Below are 15,052 nucleotides of genomic sequence, written 5' to 3' on the forward strand. Positions count from 1 at the left end.
ATCACTGGCCACTCATCAAACATCACTGGCCACTCATCAAACATCACTGGCCACTCATCAAACATCACTGGTCATTCACTAAACATCACTGGCCACTCACCAAACATCACTGGCCACTCACCAAACATCACTGGTCATTCACTAAACATCACTGGCCACTCACCAAACATCACTGGCCACTCACCAAACATCACTGGCCACTCACCAAACATCACTGGCCACTCACCAAACATCACTGGCCACTCACCAAACAACACTGGCCGCTCAACAAACATCACTGGCCGCTCACCAAACATCACTGGCCACTCACCAAACATCACCGGCCACTCACCAAACATCACTGGCCACTCACCAAACATCATTGGCCACTCACCAAACATCACTGGCCACTCACCAAACACCCCAACCACAATACCCTCCCGTCACGTCAGTGACCGCAATAGTATTCATCAGTGATCATAATATCCCCCGTCACCTAGACCCTCACAGTGCCACGAGGGCCACAGGGCACGAACTACCCAATTATCTCCTGGGAACAGGTTAAACAAATTAGTGTCAAGGATTATCTCCGTTCCATCAGTCCTCCTGCGAGAGGAGTGATGGACGTACCCATCTCTTGTCCTCCAACAACATGCTGGAGATCCCTTCCCCCTTACCCTTCCGCCCCCCCCCCCCCAACACGGGTACAGTTCCATCCCTATCCTGCCAGCGAAGGCCCTGTTGCAGGTACGAATTCCCCATTACGGGTTATTAATGATGTAGGTCTGCCTCGCTCCCCCCTCCACCTCCTCCCTGGCCTTCGGCTGCATCCGGCACCAGCTGAATTACGACCCGAGACTACCTGGGTTAGTTCCCTTCCTTGAGGCTACCTTGAGGTGCTTCCGGGGCTTAGTGTCCCCGCGGCCCGGTCGTCGACCAGGCCTCCTGGTTGCTGGACTGATCAACCAGGCTGTTAGACGCGGCTGCAGTGCCTGCTCCCTGCGTCAGGTAGGCACTGCACCTCGAGGCCAGGGTTGACAAGGTTAACATTTATGACGCCACATAATGCAGAATTCTCGAGTTTCCAGACAGACAGAATGTAGGATTCCTAACTTGTTTCCCCTCACTTACAGCGGGGAATAAGAGCACCAAACACTAAGCCACAGGGCGCAGGGGCTAAACACGCAATACAAACACACCGCCGGCACCAACACCAACTAATATCAATATTGAGTGAAGAGCAAGACAGTTGCAGAGAGCTTGGTCAACACCCTCCAAGACCCCCCCAGGGACTGTCTCACCCACACACGCGCGTGCACACAACTTGCCTGCTCCCCCTCCAGACATTGCAAACACCGTCTTCCGCAACCTGTAACACCTGATATTGACACCTGCCTAGGCCTAATCCTTGGGCCGAGAGGCCTAACTTATGAAGATGGGAAACATCTTCAACGACGGCGACCTGTTTATGAGCAACAGCAGAATACGAGTCAGTGTATCAGGTATCAACCAGGTATCAAGCAGTGTGGATAGAAAGAATACCGTCTTAAAGCTCTCAAAAGTACTCTCTGGAAAGGAGACGAGAGAGGGGGACACTTGGTATATACATGAAAGACACCGGAAGGCCCAGATCTTAAATTTGCGCAGTAGAATAACAACACACTGGAGCGAACGACACGGCAGGAAATGCAGAATAGATCCGGTGAAAATTCGATGCGCCATAGGCACAACCAGAGAACACCGGACATCAGAGGTCCAAGACTGTTCAATCTTCTATCACGACACGACACATTAGCTCAGGAGACAGTTGGCGTTGAGGCTGACACGACCTGGTGGACGCCTCAAACAACATAGAACACGTATACCAGAAAAAAATTCTGTTGCAATGTTTGCAAGAAGGAATTTGTAAACAACCAATAAATAAGCAAGATTTACTGGGTAGGACGCGGTCTGAGGGCGAGCAGCGACCCCCCCCCTCTCTCTCTCTCTCTCTCTCTCTCTCTCATATCATACAATTCTTGTCAAACACGACGGATGAAACTGCACCGGGTTTCTCCCTCTCAGGGTGACGGATGAGGTCCAGCACCCTCGTGGATGAGGTCCAGCACCCTCGTGGATGAGGTCCAGCACCCTCGCGGATGAGGTCCAGCACCCTCGTGGATGAGGTCCAGCACCCACATGGATGAGGTCCAGCACCCTCGTGGATGAGGTCCAGCACCCTCGTGGATGAGGTCCAGCACCCACATGGATGAGGTCCAGCACCATCATGGATGAGGTCCAGCACCCTCATGGATGAGGTCCAGCACCCTCGTGGATGAGGTCCAGCACCCTCGTGGATGAGGTCCAGCACCCTCATGGATGAGGTCCAGCACCATCATGGATGAGGTCCAGCACCCTCATGGATGAGGTCCAGCACCCTCATGGATGAGGTCCAGCACCATCATGGATGAGGTCCAGCACCATCATGGATGAGGTCCAGCACCATCATGGATGAGGTCCAGCACCATCATGGATGAGGTCCAGCACCATCATGGATGAGGTCCAGCACCATCATGGATGAGGTCCAGCACCATCATGGATGAGGTCCAGCACCATCATGGATGAGGTCCAGCACCATCATGGATGAGGTCCAGCACCCTCATGGATGAGGTCCAGCACCATCATGGATGAGGTCCAGCACCCTAATGGATGAGGTCCAGCACCATCATGGATGAGGTCCAGCACCATCATGGATGAGGTCCAGCACCCTCATGGATGAGGTCCAGCACCCTCATGGATGAGGTCCAGCACCCTAATGGATGAGGTCCAGCACCCTCATGGCTGAGGTTCAGATCCCTCATGGCTGAGGTCCAGCACCCTAATGGATGAGGTCGAGCACCCACATGGATGAAACCACATCGCTCTACACTGACACCAGCCGTCACGGCGTCAATCATATTCCTGGCGATCATATTCTCTCTTCGATGCGACACACGAAAATATACTGTCATATTTGTATAAGGATTGCTTGAAGGTCTCCTGACCTTCAAGGAATCTCAGGAGACTCTGAGAAACCGATGTTGGGGTCACAAAAACAAATTTTAATCCATTCGTCCATGAAAAATCCAATCCTCATTTCCTTCAAAGCGGACCAACTGGAACATACGCTCTCAAGATATATGGCAAAGGCATTTTTTTCTTCCCTTCAACCTCCAGGCGGTAAAAGATGGTGGACGCGCGGGGCCCCACGTATTAGAAACAATTCATTTCTGGTTGATACCTGGTTGATACCTGGTTGATACCTGGTTGATACCTGGTTGATTTCCTTCAGTTACTTTTACTCACTTCCCCTTTCTCACTCATCCACCTTTTTCTTACCATGTTTTCCTTCGTAGATCATTCACCCTCTTCACATCTTCTGGTAGCCTTGCCTCACAGGGCGTTGCTCACCACTCCCCCAGCCTGGCCGGACTCGCCACTCTCCCAGCCTGGCCGGACTCGCCACTCCCCCAGCCTGGCCGGACTCGCCACTCCCCCAGCCTGGCCGGACTCGCCACTCTCCCAGCCTGGCCGGACTCGCCACTCCCCCCAGCCTGGCCGGACTCGCCACTCCCCCCAGCCTGGCCGGACTCGCCACTCCCCCCAGCCTGGCCGGACTCGCCACTCCCCCCAGCCTGGCCGGACTCGCCACTCCCCCCTGCCTGGCCGGACTCGCCACTCCCCCAGCCTGGCCGGACTCGCCACTCCCCCAGCCTGGCCGGACTCGCCACTCCCCCCAGCCTGGCCGGACTCGCCACTCCCCCCAGCCTGGCCGGACTCGCCACTCCCCCCAGCCTGGCCGGACTCGCCACTCCCCCAGCCTGGCCGGACTCGCCACTCCCCCAGCCTGGCCGGACTCGCCACTCCCCCAGCCTGGCCGGACTCGCCACTCCCCCAGCCTGGCCGGACTCGCCACTCCCCCAGCCTGGCCGGACTCGCCACTCCCCCAGCCTGGCCGGACTCGCCACTCCCCCAGCCTGGCCGGACTCGCCACTCCCCCAGCCTGGCCGGACTCGCCACTCCCCCAGCCTGGCCGGACTCGCCACTCCCCCAGCCTGGCCGGACTCACCACTCCCCCAGCCTGGCCGGACTCACCACTCCCCCAGCCTGGCCGGACTCACCACTCCCCCAGCCTGGCCGGACTCACCACTCCCCCAGCCTGGCCGGACTCACCACTCCCCCAGCCTGGCCGGACTCACCACTCCCCCAGCCTGGCCGGACTCACCACTCCCCCAGCCTGGCCGGACTCACCACTCCCCCAGCCTGGCCGGACTCACCACTCCCCCAGCCTGGCCGGACTCACCACTCCCCCAGCCTGGCCGGACTCACCACTCCCCCAGCCTGGCCGGACTCACCACTCCCCCAGCCTGGCCGGACTCACCACTCCCCCAGCCTGGCCGGACTCACCACTCCCCCAGCCTGGCCGGACTCACCACTCCCCCAGCCTGGCCGGACTCACCACTCCCCCAGCCTGGCCGGACTCACCACTCCCCCAGCCTGGCCGGACTCACCACTCCCCCAGCCTGGCCGGACTCACCACTCCCCCACAAGGCCCATCACTACAACTTCTGCAACAATGGATGTCCATCCTGATATTTGATGCGATTTTTTACTGACGTTCCGAATCAGAAACATCCATTTTGACCAATAAATGTAATAACAGCAACTCTCGCGCGAAGCTCTTAGGCAGAATTACCTCTTCGCTCACCTGCAACAATTTCTTCATGTTTCCTCAGGTAGGTAGTTTCACATTTCTCCGCCTCTTTCTTCCCCAGTTTCTTCCCCAGTTTCTTCCCATTTTTACCCTTCGCAGCCAATTGCTTCGCGTGTTCCTGGGTGAGTGGTGTTAACGCCAGGACTGTCAGGTCACAGCTGTAGTAGTGAGGAGTTCACACACCGGCCGGATGCCAGTACCATCATTGGTAGCTGGCACAGGTCCCTGGTATACAGTAGAACCTAGATTGTACCTGTATGGGGTTCTGGGAGTTATTCTACTCTCCGAGCCCGGCCCGGAGCCAGGCTAGTGACAGCTTGGTCCAACAGACTGTTGTTTGGAGCGGCCCGCAGGCCCGTGAATCCACTAGTTTGCTTGATCCGACACGTCTTGCAGAAAACTATGCCACTTTTTCTTGAGAACTTCAAATTTTCTTTCGGCAATATTTCTTATACTTGATGGGAGAATATTGAACAACCTCTGATGTTCATACAGTGTTCTCTTGTTGTTCTTATGTTGCCTCTACTCTTCACTGTTCTTTGTTACTCTTCACTGAATTGTGGGGTTCAGTCCCTGAGCCTATTATGTGCCTCTGTAACCCTTTCCACTACCGCCCACAAGATGGGTATGGGGTGCATAATAAATGAACTAAACTAAACTAACTCTTTACTGGCTCTACTCTGCATTTCCTTCCATATCATTCCCTTCAGTATGTTGCTATTTTCTGCAAATTAGAGACCTGGACCTCCAATATTTTTTTTGTATATATAATTTGGTACCTTTCTCGTCTCCTTTCTAGAGTATATATTTTGAGAGCTTTCAGACGATCCCAATAGTTTAGATGCTTCAACGTGTCTATGCGTGCCGTATATCCTCTATGTATTCTATTCACCAAGCTCTCCTGCTCTGAAGGGGGAAGAGAGTACGGGGCAGTACTCAAGACGGGACAACACAAGTGATTTGAAGAGTACAACCATTGTGATGGGATCCCTGGATTTGAAGGTTCTCGTAATCCATCCTATCATTTTTCTATCTGACGCTACATTTGCTTGGCTATTTTCCCTTAGGTCGTCAGACATCATTTCTTCCAGATTCTCTCCAGGTTTCTTCCCTACTATCTTATCTTGAGATGATTTCGGGGCTTTAGTGTCCCCGCGGCCCGGTCCTCGACCAGGCCTCCACCCCCAGGAAGCAGCCCGTGACAGCTGACTAACACCCAGGTACCTATTTACTGCTGGGTAACAGGGGCATAGGGTGAAAGAAACTCTGCCCATTGTTTCTCGCCGGCGCCTGGGATCGAACCCAGGACCACAGGATCACAAGTCCAGCGTGCTGTCCGCTCGGCCGACCGGCTCCCCCACAGGATCTACTATGGGTAGATTGTGATTGGGTTTTATACCCTATATATTAAGGTCTTTGTTTTTACCATTTTTAAGTCCCTGGAATTTATCACTGTTATAAATATCATATAAATATTTTCTGTTGCCCAGTCGAAACTATATTAATGTCAGTTTGGAGTTTTTCAATGTCTTCTACAGAAGTAATTTTCATGCTGATTTTTGTGTTCTTTACAAAATATGACACGAAGCTGTGACTAATATTTTTGTCTTCCTGACGTGAGAAGCTTTTTCACTGTGCTTGGAGTCGATTTTATTTGACTATTACTCTTGTTTGACAGAAAACTGAATAACCATCGCTCTACATTACCTGTTATTCCTAATGTCCTCAGTTTGTGGGCTGTCACTCCATGGTCACATTTATCAAATACCGTTGCAAAGTCCGTGTATACCACATCTGCATTCTGTTATATTACAATACATCAGTGATTTTGTCATAGTGGTCGAGTAGCTGCTAAAGGCATGACCTTCCCACTCTAAAACCATGTTGACCTGGGTTGTGGAGGTCATTGTTCTCCACAGAACTAGATATCTGACTCCTGATCACTCAAAAACTTGTATTAAATGGGACGTTAGTGCGACTGGTCTATAATTCTTAGCCAATGCTTTACTCCCTTGTGTAGGGGGAGCTAAATCGCCTGATTTAAGTGCTTCTGGCACCTCCCCAGTGTCCAAGTTTTTTCTCCATACTGAGTGCCTGTGCTACTGGCACTTTGCATTTCTTTATAAATATTGAGTTCCAGGAGTCTGGACTGGTGCTGAGGGCATGGACATGCTGTCGATTTCTCTTTCAAAATCTGCAGTTAGTGTTGATATCGGTTATATTTACAGTGGTTCGGATATCACGGATAAAGATGTCCGGATATTCCACTATAATACTACTTATTAGAGTAGTAAACATGTCCTCGTAATGCTTGTTTTGTATTTCAGTCATTTCTTTGTCATCGTCTGTATGAACCTTCACTTGTAAACATACTGTACCACGGTTTTTTATTTCGATTTCGCATGTGATGAAATATTTGTGATTTGTCTTTATTTCCTGTCTGCCTTTCTGTTCTAATTCCATTTTTTCAATTTAATATGTCTGCTTCGGCCTCTGTTCTAGTTGTCGAATCTCCCTGTTTAAATTATTCTTTCTTTGTCTGAAGAGTCGTGTCAGCTGAAGCATTTCCGTCATTTTGTTGACCTTCTGTAGTGCCTGGAGCATACCCGGAGCATATCTGGATAATACCTGGAGCATACTTGCCGTCTGTGTTATCTTTCTAAGCTGGTTCTCCGCAAAGAGACATATTTCCGACATACTTTATATCCTATTACCTATGAAGACTCATAGTCCCTGAGCTACGAAGGACTGTAGTCTATCAGCTATTAAGGGCCAAATACACCTTTCCCGTCATGTAAGACAGAGCAGAGTGCCACCTCTCAGGACAACCCCCCCCCCCACCTATCCCAGCCCCGGAGGGAGCCAGAGGTGCCAAGGCAAGAGGGAGCCAATTAATATGCACGCCAGGGAGATTGGAGGCACTTAACCGTGGCCACTGTGTCAATCCTGATGAGGGAAGAACTTAAGTGATGAGGAGACTTGGTAGGGGGTTGGGGGAACTTGCTGGGGGGGGGGAGACTTGGGGGGGGGGAGACATGGGGGGGGATACATGGGGGGGGCAGGAGACGTGATACAGGGTACTTACTTAGCACTGATTACAGAGGAGCGATATATAGTTCCTTATGCCCCGCCTAATAGCCTTGTTGTACCTTTTGTGTTTTAGCTCAACTATTCACACTTTAAAATTCTTTGAAGACGCTGGCTTTAAGGTTGCTGCTGGAGGTGGCTTCCACACCTTCATTCAGTACGCTTTCCTTGTTGACCACCGTACACGGTGCCAGTATTTTTTTACATGGCTTGGCAACTCGTCCTCCTAATAGAACGTCGCATTTTGACGTATACTCTAAGGCCAAAAATTGTCGTGCTAGAGGAGGACTTCAGACATGGCGAAGATCGCATGTCCCGGAGGCAGAGAGAAAGAGAGGCATGTCCAACCTGTTTATTTATATATATATATATATAATATATATATATATATATATATATATATATATATATATATATATATATATATATATATATATATATATATATATATATATATATATATACTCTAGCTGGAACTCCGGAAACCATTTTGGGGGATATAAGGAAAATCCAGGAGCAGGGAGCAGCCTTAGGCCTCATTCTCAATACATCCAAATGTGAAATAATCTCCCGCAACCCAGACATCACTGGGCAAATACAAAATGCTCTTCCAGACATTCTCGTTGTCGAGCCACCGGACTGCACTCTCCTGGGTGCCCCCATTGGCCTCTCCTGGGTGCCCCCATTGGCCCACGAGCAATCGAGGAGGTCCTGGCTGCAAAAATCACTGACCTAAAGAGAATGCAGGACAGGATTGACAAGATTGATGCCCATGATGCTCTCTTTCTCCTTACAAGATGCCTGTCTCTCCCTAAGTTGACCTACTTTCTGAGATGTTCTCCATCCTACAGCAGCCCTAAGTTAAATGTGTATGACACCCTTCTGAGGTCCATGCTGGCGAAAGTCCTGAACCTGCCATTGGACGACTCTCAGTGGGAGCAAGCAACCCTTCCTGTAAGACTCGGCGGCCTTGGTGTCCGCACAGCCTCCCAAATTGCTCTACCAGCCTTCCTTTCCTCCTCTCATGCATCGCACGACCTCGTCAGAGATATTTTACCTGCAACCCTGAGAGATTCAGCAGGAATACACGATCCTGCTTTCACTGAATGTTCAAATCAGTGGAATGTTCTTGCAGCCCCAGCAACCATTATAGAGCCAACAAAACAACACAAACAGTCCGGCTGGGACCACCCTCTAGTGGAAAAAGTAGCTGATGCCACGCTAAGCGTCGCAACATCAGACAAGGAGAAAGCCCGCCTCAGAGCAGTGCGTGCCCCCCATGCAGGAGACTTCCTCCTGGCAGTACCCATGTCTGCAATGGGCACGCGCCTAGATCCAGAATCCCTTCGTGTAGCAGTGGCCCTCCGCCTTGGTGCCCCAATTCACACTGAATACAAGTGTATTTGCAACAGGGTGGAAGCAGACCAATACGGACTGCATGGGTTGCATTGCGGAAGCACAAAGGGCTGGCATGCAAGACACAACGAGGTCAATGATATCATCAAGAGAAGCCTCGTCTCAGCTGGGTGCCCAGCGGAGAGAGAACCTCGCATCCTAGGGGTCCAAAACCCGGATTTCCCAGCACTTCGCCCTGATGGCATCACCATATACTCATGGAAGGAGGGTAGACAGTTGGTGTGGGACTACACATGTGTATCCACCCTGGCTGACACTTATGTACACTTCGGAGCTGATCAAGCAGGTGGGGCGGCCAACCACAGGGAAACAGCAAAATCACTCAAGTACAGGCGACTGGAAGGTCAATACCTCTTTGTTCCCATAGCGTCTGAGACGCATGGCCCCTGGGGCAAGAGTGCCTTGGGATTTCTCAAGGAATTGGGGTCCAAGCTCATTGACGTCACCAGAGACCCAAGGGCTTCCAGTTTTTTATTTCAGCGTCTCAGTGTGGCGATCCAGAGGGGAAATGCTTGCTGCGTCCTCGGTTCCTGTCCAGAAGCGGAGGAGCTTCAAGAGATCCATAACCTTTAGGCATTTGTCTTGTATGTTTTGTAACCTTTAAATACACAATAAAGGAAAAAAAAAAAAAGGGAAGGGGGTGGTAGGAGAAAAGCACACAGAAACTGTATTGGAGGGGACTCACATTCCCTCCAATGCGTTATGTGTGGTTTCCTCCGAGGCTATGGGTCCCCCTTCTTCCAGCCAGAGGTGGTACTCCCTTCCCTATATATATATATATATATATATATATATATATATATATATATATATATATATATATATATATATATATATATATATATATAGACATATGTCGTACCTAATAGCCAGAACTCACTTTTCAGCCTACAATGCAAGGCCCGATTTGCCTAATAAGCCAAGTTTTCATGAAATAATATATTTTCTCTAATTTTTTTCTTATGAAATGATAAAACAACCCATTTCATTATGTAAGAGGTGAATTTTTTTTTATTGGAGTTAAAATTAACGTAGATATATGACCGAACCTAACCAACCCTACCTAACCTAACCTAACCTATCTTTATAGGTTAGGTTAGGTTAGGTAGCCGAAAAAGTTAGGTTAGGTAGGTTAGGTAGTCGAAAAGCAATTAATTCATGAAAACTTGGCTTATTAGGCAAATCGGGCCTTGCATAGTAGGCTCAGAAGTGAGTTCTGGCTACTAGGTACGACATTATATATATATATATATATATATATATATATATATATATATATATATATATATATATATATATATATATATATATATATATATATATGTATATATATGATATACCTGTTATATATATACTTCTATACAACTCTTAAAATATTACCCGATATTACTCTATACAACTCAACTTGTGTGATCTTCAGGTAAATGCACAGTCTTCCTCCCCTGGCCCAGCTTGAATGATCTTAAGGAGCCACACAGGAGTCTTCCTCTCCTGGCTCAGCGTGTATGATCTTAAAGATGAGGTCAAGGCAGCACAATGAAATCACAAGGTGATGTAACTGAGAAAATATTTAGGTCATACGATGAGATCACACCTACCTTTCTGGACCCCAGGTAGTGTGTGTGCCTGGGGAGTCCAGAGACGAGGGTTCAATCCCAATGTATGACATTTTAATGTATTATATTGTTGAACCTCATGAACTCGTCAACAATGGCTCAAAAATTCTTTAAAGGCAGGTTAATACATTTGTTAATCTCAAATCCTGTTATTAAATCGCCACTAATAATGTGCATACAAGACTGAATACATTCGGATCTTCTAACTAGGTTTAAGTAGATTTAATTCTTAAGTCTGACGATGGCTGGGCAAATCCTTGGACAAATCCAGGGATCCCATCACAATGGTTGTACTCTTCAAGTCACTTGTGTTGTCCCGTCTTGAGTACTGCTCAGTACTCACTTCCCCCTTCAGAGCAGGAGAGAGTGTTGAAATAGAGGGAATACAGAGAACATATACGGCACGCATAGACGCTATAAAGCACCTAAATTATTGGGATCGTCTCAAAGCTCTCCAAATGTACTCACTTAAAAGGAGACGAGAGAGATATCAAATAATATACACGTGGAAAATACTGGAGGGTCAGGTCCCAAATCTACACAGTAAAATAACAACGTACTGGAGTGAACGATATGGAAGAAAATGCAGAATAGAACCAGTGAAGAGCAGAGGTGCCATAGGCACAATCAGAGAACACTGTATAAACATCAGAGGTCCGCGGTTGTTCAACGTCCTCCCAGCGACTATAAGAAATATTGCCGGAACAACCGTAGACATCTTTAAGAGAAAACTAGATCGTTTTCTTCAAGAAGTGCCTAATCAACCAGGCTGTAGCGGATATGTGAGCCTACGGGCCGCTCCAAGCAACAGCCTGGTGGACCAAACTCTCACAAGTCAAGCCTGGCCTCTGGCCGGGCTTGGGGAGTAGAACAACTCCCAGAACCCCATCAACCAGGCTATCGGATCCCACGTACAATTATCTACCAATGAGGGTAGCAATTACGTTGTCCTCTAACTACCTTCTTTCACTGTCGACTGGGTTACATTTCAATAGATCTATACACCAAGAGCTTTGTCCAACTTTTGAGGACAGAGGACACCCACTTTATCTTCGTCCCGGGGTCCCCCCCCCCACCAACACGGCCCAACCACCTTGAGGTTACCTTGAGGTGCTTCCGGGGCTTAGTGTCCCCGCGGCCCGGTCGTCGACCAGGCCTCCTGGTTGCTGGACTACGTTAATTACCACTGCGTCAATCTCGCTAGCAATCGTATGTGTTTTGTTTTTATTTTAAAAACCTGTTAATTTTTACAAGTAGCATTTTTGTTATTGCCGATACCGAGCGTTAATTACATGTTAATTTCAACAAGACTTTGCCAAGCGACTATCTACTCCCTTGTGATGGTTCCGTGAATCAGTATAATACAGCGATAGCAGGAGACTCGACATCAGCGAGGCACTACACATCAAAAAAGTCTACACCAGCAATCAACAGCCAATTAACGCATAACTATATTCTACCCACTGCAAGACCTCGAACCAACATAGAGGCAGCAAGAGAAAGTATGGGCCAATAGGCCTTCTGTAATTACTTCCATTCTTATGTTTTCATACCCAATTTATACCCACCTCACCCAAAACTTGTGTGTCATATCACCTCACCCAAAAACGAATATAAGCATGATGTATGTTATGTGTAAACCAGTCTTTGAAAATGTAAGAAGCCCTTACGAAACGCTTTCAGGCGTCAGACCAAAAATAAAAATGTAAAAAATTAATTTTGGAGAGTTAATTTTTCAATTACCCTCGACAGTGAAGATAAACGTAAGAAATATTGAGAAGATTCGTGCTAGAATTATTAATTTAGGTTATATTCAACAATATATGTTTACAAGAAAGATTGCTACCAATTTATATATATATATTATATATATATATATATATATATATATATATATATATATATATATATATATATATATATAATATATATATATAATATATATATATATATATATATATATATATATATATATATATATATATATATATATATATATATATATATATATATATATATTATTTAGCCTTGTACAGAAGTACCCCAAAAGTTGAACTACTAACCCTCCCCAGGATGCAACCCTACAATTATTTAAATTATTTACATATTTACTGCTGGCGAACAGCACATTAGGTGAAAGGAAACGTATCTAACTATTTCTGCCCCGCCCGGGAATCGAACCCAGGATGCCCCGATTGTGTGTCGCGAACGAAGCCAACTGTACAACGAGAACCCATCCCGTTATGTATGAAATCAAGGCTTGAAACCCGTGAGTGCCACGCCTGGGGTGCCACACCTGGGGTGCCGGCTCCGTGGCACTATTACACACACCCTCGCCTAGACGGGGTAAAACTGCAGTCTGACTTTGGCACCATTAAATTAATCGCATTACGTGAGCCGAGATCCATTGTCGCCAACACATAAATCCACTTATAGACATAATTACTCAGCTCGTCATATTGATCACAGCCGTCTGTTCCGCTCCAGGGGTATGGCAACGCTGCCAGCACGTCAACCCTGCCACCCGGTGAGATCCTGCAATAATCAAATAGTGAGAAATATCTAGGGGTTGATATCACACCGAACCTGTTCCCAGAAGCCCACATCAAAAGGATATCATCAGCGGCATATGCTAGATTGGCCAACATAATAACTACCTCTAGAAACTAGTGTAAGGAATCGTTCAGGACCTTGTATACCACTTATGGCAGACCAAGCCTGGAGTCCATACCTGCTTGGTACCTGCCTGATGGGGTTCTGTGAGTTCTTCTACTCCCCAAGCCCGGCCCGAGCCCACCACCACACCTAGTTAAACACAAGACAAAGTTAGAGAAGATTCAGAGGTATGCCACCAGACTGGTCCCGGAACTGAGAGGTATGAGCTACGAGGAAAGGCCAAGGGAGCTGAACCTCACGTCCCTGGAAAACAGAAGAGTAAGGGGAGACTTGATATCCAACTACAAAACTCTCAGGGGAATTGACAGGGTGGACAAAGACAAACTCTCTAGCACGGGTGGGACACGAACAAGGGGACACAGGTGAAAACTGAGTACCCAGATGAGCCACAGAGAAGTTATAAAGAATTTTTTCAGTGTCAGAGTAGTTAACGGATGGAATGCATTAGGCAGTGATGTGGTGGAGGCTGACTCCATACACAGTTTCAAGTGTAGATATGATAGAGCCCAGTAGGCTCAGGAATCTGTACACCAGTTGATTGACAGTTGAGAGGCGGGACCAAAGAGCCAAAGCTCAACCCCCGCAAGCACAACTAGGTGCGTACAACACCATACTCTCACCATCACTCCCCCAACATGTAAGGACGTGAAGGGAAGGGAAAATAAGAGAACGGAAGGGAAGGGAAGGTCCATTCCATCATCAATCATGCCCTGGCTGCCTTCCGTCCCGCCACCGTGAACATCAACCAAATTAAATGAATACCATTAGTAGGAATCAATCGTAGGAGAGAGTTTTAAACAGGAGTCAAAGATTTTCGCCAAGCCTGCATTTGGGAGAGTGCGCGCCTAGCCTGGGGAAAGGGCGTGGGGAAAGGGGGTGTGGGAGAAAAAGGGGCGTGGGGAAAGGGCGTGGGGAAAAGGGCGTGGGGAAAGGGCGTGGGGAAAAGGGCGTGGGGAAAGGGCGTGGAGAAAGGGCGTGGGGAAAGGGCGTGGGGAAAGGGCGTGGGGAAAGGGGGTGTGGGAGAAATAGGGGCGTGGGGAAAGGGGCGTGGGGGGGGGGGGGCATGCTGCCAGAAGTGTGGGACGAATAAGGGCGCAGGGCGGGTAGGGGAGGTGTGGCAAGGAGCGTGTGTGGGGGAATAGGTGTGGGTAGAAGCAGCACATCACCATCCCGAGCATGGGACGGTGATGTGCTGGGGGTCGACGAGGGATGGAAAGGGGGGGGGGGTAGGGGATCAGCAAAGTCCTGGGGCTGTGAGGGGCTGGGTGGGGAGGGGGGGGCGTGGTAAGGGGGCGTGGTGAGGGGGGCGTGGTGAGGGGGGGCGTGGTGAGGGGGGGGCGTAGTGAAGGGGGGGGCGTAGTGAGGGGGGGGGCGTAGTGAGGGGGGGCGTGGTGAGGAGGGGGGCGTGGTGAGGAGGGGGGGGGGGCGTGGAGAGGAGGGGGGGGGGCGTGGTGAGGAGGGGGGGGGGCGTGGTGAAGGGAGGGCGTGGTGACGGGGGCGTGGTGAGGAGGGGGCGTGGTGAGGAGGGGGCGTGGTGAGGAGGGGG

At 49.0% G+C, this 15,052-nt stretch overlaps 1 protein-coding gene across 1 annotated transcript in view; it reads right to left on the minus strand.

Moving 5' to 3' along the window:
• Nucleotides 1–15,052, minus strand: part of LOC123746157 (leucine-rich repeat neuronal protein 2) — a 581,329-nt gene that overhangs the window by 435,628 nt on the left and 130,649 nt on the right. The window lies entirely within an intron of this gene.

This window comes from Procambarus clarkii, chromosome 78 (genome assembly GCF_040958095.1).
Source record: "Procambarus clarkii isolate CNS0578487 chromosome 78, FALCON_Pclarkii_2.0, whole genome shotgun sequence".
Lineage (NCBI taxonomy): Eukaryota > Metazoa > Arthropoda > Malacostraca > Decapoda > Cambaridae > Procambarus > Procambarus clarkii.